Source organism: Cupressus sempervirens, chromosome 2, assembly GCF_028749045.1.
Source record: "Cupressus sempervirens isolate cs-2001-9-10 chromosome 2, ASM2874904v1, whole genome shotgun sequence".
Taxonomy (NCBI): Eukaryota; Viridiplantae; Streptophyta; class Pinopsida; order Cupressales; family Cupressaceae; genus Cupressus; species Cupressus sempervirens.
Genome location: NC_143119.1, coordinates 138,022,559 through 138,028,648, shown reverse-complemented (window position 1 = coordinate 138,028,648; position 6,090 = coordinate 138,022,559). Strand labels below are relative to the sequence as shown.

At 31.3% G+C, this 6,090-nt stretch overlaps 1 non-coding gene across 1 annotated transcript; it reads left to right on the top strand.

Annotated features, from left to right (window-relative positions):
* Positions 1-5,672: 5,672 nt before the first annotated feature.
* TRNAV-AAC (transfer RNA valine (anticodon AAC)) lies at positions 5,673-5,746 on the top strand. Its single transcript has one exon. It is a non-coding gene; the product is annotated as a tRNA-Val (tRNA).
* Positions 5,747-6,090: the final 344 nt, after the last annotated feature.

Sequence of the window (6,090 nt, the reverse complement as noted above, 5' to 3'; positions counted from 1 at the left end):
AGAGTCATTGAACAAAAACAAAGGAAAGGAAGAGGAGATACCAATCACATGAGGTGATACATTGTTAATAAATAGAAAGGAGATCTTAATCAAGAAAAGTAAGTTGTAGTTCATCATATCAATCAAGTGTTAGTTTCTTACCATTGTAGCAGAAAAATCCTTTAACAAGGTAGATGTAACAATCTTTATTGTAAAGCTCCTAATCGAGTGCACATTTTATGAATGTTGTAATAATCCTTGAGAAAGGTGGTTTTTGATATATCCTATTATATTACTTCTAACAAAATAAGTCACCAAAAGTGACACTATTGTATGCCCTAGCAAGTGAACCTCCTACTGTAGTAGTGAAGGATTTGTGGCTGTCATCCCTACTATAGTTTTCCCTCTAACCAAGGGTTTCTATGTTACAAAATAATTGTGTCATATGTGTGTGGATTTGATGTAGTTCTTATGAGCTTATGATGAAGTAGATTAGAAATGTTTAAGTTTATTTTATTTTATGTAGTTATGAACATGCATGCAAATGTTAATCATTCATAAGGAGGGAAAAAAAGTTGAGAGACCCAAAGTGGGTTGAATCCATTTGCAAAAAACTTCCATTAAGATATTGAATTTACTTCATTTCCTTTATAATTTTTCCTTAATTGGGCATGGTACCGTATGAAGAAGATGGAGGTCTAAAACCTTGGAAATCTTTAAGCTCTCCAAAAGGGTAATAAGATGGTGATTAGTTTATAGCCTCATTTGGGAAATTTTTGAATTATTAGGGGAAAACTCAATTAGGAGGCCTAATTTGAACTAATAGACCTAGAAGTCCCAAAAACTAGAAACTTGGAGATCAGTAAGAAAAATAAGCCAAAAATATTCAAGATGGGATCAATTGCGATGGGAACGATAGGATGAGAAGCTAAATACACCTATAAGGTGTGGGTGAGTGATCAAGATAGTTGTGGAGTGAACTTGCTTTATTGAGTTCAAGAAAGAAAACAAAGGTTGTGTTAGCCATTCCCCCCACACCCCTGGTAAAATTTTGAATTTTAAATGGTAAATATGTCTAACAATCACTTAACTATTCAAGTTTGAATTGTCATGAGGTCAAACAATTACATAATTCTTTCAATCTTATATTCCTAAGTCTAACTTTACCCTTCATGATTTTCATGTTATATCTTATGAACATTCCAAGTTGCGATCGTGTGATTACTCCTTCATTGCCCAATCGCAGGCTATTAGCACTTAACACTCAAGTAGACTACGAAAGTGCAAAATGGTTAAATCTTCGATTAGCACAACTTTGGAGCATTTCATGCTAGCTATCAGTAACTATTTGCAAGGATGTAAAAGGCACGGGCATCTTCTATTGACTTTTCTCAACCATCAGATCTTGTTTGATTGATAGCTGGCATCTGTGCACTTTCTAAAGATGTATGATCTTTAGCCATTTCAAGGAAATGACAATTGGACACGTGGACTTTTGGGGCCAGAGCTAGTATGTGGGCTAAAAAATGGATGTGTCAGAGGGAATTCAATGACTAATCTTCCACTTTTCTCAATCATCAAATCTTGTTGGATCGATAGTCAGTGTATGCGCACTTCTTGAAGATACATGAGCTTTAACAAATGCAAGAAAGTGAGTAGTTACCACATGGACTTGTGGGGCCAATCTCTTTGAGTGGGCCATGGAGGCCGATGAGGGTGTCAAAGTTTTTCCAGGTGGGCATTTTTATTGGTCAAATATACTAAATTTCTCCAAGGGCCCTAGTTCTCCAATAGTCATTGATTGGATGAGTATTTAGGGTTGTCGTATTCCCACATTATGAAAGTGCTCAAGGTTTAATGAATACGGGGAAACAACAATCTACCACGTGTCCTTGTAGGCCTGGGTGGCAATTGTAAGATCATAGTCCTCTTAAGTCAAAATATGAAAGAGACTTTTCACCTTTTGAGCTGGAAAATATAATGGTGTCTTTGACCAATGAGATTGCAAGAAAGGTACAGGTGGAGGTTGAATAGTTGACTCATTGTTTTATCTAATTTGGTGTGTCAAGAAGGAAGCAAGAAGATCTTTAATGGTGAATCATGATCTTCTCAATCATCTACTACCTTTTCTAATATCCTCCACATCTAGTAAATGAAAAGGATATTGCACCATTGCCTTGAGTTATCTATCTACTCAACCATGCATTAATGGCCACTGTTTTTGTCTTCTTTAGGCTCTGTTTAGTGAAAGTTATGATTTTTTTGCATCTGAATATGCAACACAATCATATTTTCCCTAGATTTGTAATGATTTTTTCTTTGTAACTTAATGGTAGTAGTTGAGTTATGCCTTAGGGAAGAAGCTATCTCAGTTATGCTTGAACTATAAAAGCAAGTTTTGCAACCCTTTCAAGGGTTGGTCTTTTCTCTGATTCATTAGCATTGTATTCCACATTCTGCTATTGTAATTTTCTTTTGCCTATGAAGGAATGTAATTATCTATTGTACCTCATTCTCCCATCAATATAAGTGCAAAACTTTCTTGCCTCTATTGGTGTTTCTGTATTCATTCTTCAATCTACATGACAGTATCTACTTTTGCTTCTTAGATGTTATAGAGTGAAGTTCTTTTCTTGTAGTGTCTTTTTTGGTTCTTGATCTACATGTGATAGTTGAGTTGATGCAAAGGTTGAATTAGTGTATTTTGAGATTATGTTGATGAATAGTGCATTGCCAGGCAAAGATAAGGCTAAACAAACTATTTTGGTGTATCACCCCTTTAGATTAGATTGGGTAGTTTTCTTTCATGCATTATTTCTACCTTTTCCTCTCAAGGAGTAGTTAGGTGCACCCTTATAGTAAGGAAGTTAGCCTTCTCTGGAGACTCAATCTCATTGTTCAAGTCCCACAACTTGGAGATTGTTTCCATGTTTCACAAGGTTGCCTTTAGGTAAAAGCCTTAGGCAAGGGTGCAAGATTTTGTAACAATAGCTTGAATTAGTAGAGAGACTTTAGAGTGTGTGGGAAAAAGGATTAGATTTATAAAGGGGATAGGGTTGAGGAGAGAAAATCCTAGAAGGTCTAGGAAAAGCCTAGGTTAGGAGTTTAAAGAAACTCAGTGTGGGAGTCTCCCTATCACTTTGTAATGTTAATGAAGGGAAGCTATTAGTTTTTAGATAGTTTATTTTGATGTAGAGGAAGCAATTTTGAATCAACAAACTCAATTTATTTCCCTCCTATTTCTAGCTTCGGATAAAATGCACACCACATAGTGTTTACAAACTTGTATTTTATGCATTGAACAAAATCCTTTTTGCATATTCTTAAAATTGTTTCCCTGCAATGCAAGCACAAATGATCCTTAGTAATCTTGTGAAGGCATATTAGTTGTGTAAATAATATCTTTTGGGGCTATTGTATATTCAATATAGGGCATCCACGCTATAGTATGTGACTGTTGTAATGCATGCACACTATGGCTTGGTTTAGTCTTAGAAAACCCAAGCCATAACTCATGCATGCTATAGCATGGATATGCTTTTGGGGATCAAAAAGGTTTTGGTGTCTTTTTGGTCCCCCATGTTTATGTACACACATACACACACCTGTATAAATATTGCATGTACGTGGCCATACTGAGAATTTAATATACTATTAAAACTATGACATTTTTCAAATACATTATATATAGAAGTTATCTATATGGGGAAAAATTATAGAAAAATGACTATTTGTTCTTTTGCAACATCTCATCATCCTCACTTCCTTCACAACTTGCTAGCAATTTAAATCTTCTTTTAAATTTATAATATACTAAAACCAATTTTTATTGACAAAACTTCAAACAAAAACTTCATCAAGAGTTTTGCAGTTCTCTAGTTTAAGTCATTTTGAAATTTAAATTATTAAAACCACTTTTATGTAATCAAAAAATTGAACTTATGCATTTCTTATTTTTTATATAAAAGTATGACATGGATTTTTACTTTTTCCAAGTTGGTTGTAGTGTACACATTGTATAAGTGGTGATTTACTTTCTTTGTGTTTTTATGCCTTCATTATGAAGAGTGTACTAAAATATGTTCTTACTTTTACATTCAAGTTCATTTACTTGTTCATTAAAACTATTCACTTGGTTTTCCAAGTACTTTTTGAGTTACTCTTACATATGGGAGATGACTCAATAGTTGAGCACATTCCAATATTTTTGAAAACACTTGTTGACTTGTTGACGATGACCATCCATACTTGAATGAAACAAACTATCTACATACCATAAGAAATTAAAATTATGTAAAACCCACAAACCCTAAAGAGCATCTTGCCAAGATTATTTCTGAATAAGATGACAAATAAGCTATTAGCGAGGATGAAATTATGTGATTCTAAGGGGAAAAAAATAAAAAAGAATGTTTTGGAATGTTATGTTTAAGAAGGAAAAGATATGGGAGTTCACCACTTAGTGTGTTGGTTAAGTGGTCATGTGACATGGAGTTGGAGGGCATGTTGTGCTAGCACCATCAGTCATGTTAAAAAGTTTACCAAACACTTAAAGAAAAGACAAAAAGGATATGAAGGGATAACTTGTGAGCACAAACTTTTGACTACTAAATATAGTTTTTAATAGAGATCCAATATAATAGAAGTTATTGTTCAATTTTCTATTGAGTTTATGAGTAATATGAAAATAGAGGAGAAGAAGATGATATATGGTTTTGAGGTGACTTAGAATTTGATGGTTGTAATGGCCTTTTGACATGCTACACGTTTATTAGATCATATAGATTAATAGAAAACTCTAAATATAACACTTCAATTTATTAATAAATCATCAAAAACTATTATAGACAATATAACATTTTATTTGATGATATAAATATATTTTATTTTATAATATATGTTTATATTTTGATTATTATATATTTGTATGAATTTAAACTATTTTAAAATATGTATATGAATTTTGAAAATTTATATTACTAATTTATAATATTAGTTTGCAATATACATATTTTTATATTATTTATTATATATTATATTGATTTAGAATTCTTTTAAAATAAAGTATATTTAGTTAATTTGAGATTTTTACGTTTATTATTCATTTATATTATTTTCTAATTTTATGTTCTTTTATCACAAATAATAGTATATGATTTATTTTATACGATAATTGATTTATAATCTTTAAAAAGAAAAAAAATTCCAAACTTTTTTTTCATATATTATATTTTATAGTTATTTATTAATTTTACATTCTTTATATCTATATTTATTATTATGTTTAATATATGTATTATTAATTATATTGACAAAATATTTATCTTTAAAATTATTTTCGAAATGATTTATAATTTGTTTTAATTAATAGAACATTCAAAACATAATAAAAGTATTCAAATGATCAAATATTTAATATAATAGACTATAATTTCTTAAACAATATTTGAGAAATAAAAAACTATTATACCAAATGGGCAATGAAAGCTCAAACCATGCTTGACATATTTCTCATACCAAGATAAGAAACAAAGTTTATCATGCGTTTTATACTATATTGATCCTTAAGTTTTAAAAATAGAGTGACAATAATATTTATGAATTTCAAACCCTCATTCTTCTAAGAATCGCTTGCCTTCCAGAGATGTAATAATTCTTTTAAGAATTAAAAAAGCAAGACTAAACCCCAAGAGGGTGCCGTGGTGTAGTTGGTTATCACGTCAGTCTAACACACTGAAGGTCTCCGGTTCAAGTCCGGGCGGCGCCAGTACGCTTTACGAAACTTTTATTTAGTTCAGGTCTTCAACTACAACCTCCATTAGAGCAACTATCGGTTTAAAACAAGCACAAAATTGTAGAATGGGGAATATCATTTTTCTTCCCTCCGACTCCGTTTATATATATATAAAAGTAGTACATTTTAATCAAAATTTAAAATAATTTAACGTTTTAGTTTTAAATACATTTATGTGGAAATATATGTTTTTTTGGGGTTTGATAATGTAATATTATTTTTAATCATACTGCATGACTTATAATCTGACTAACATTCTACAAATATTATTCTCATTTGCTCTCTTACATTATGATGATGGACAATAAATTGATGCT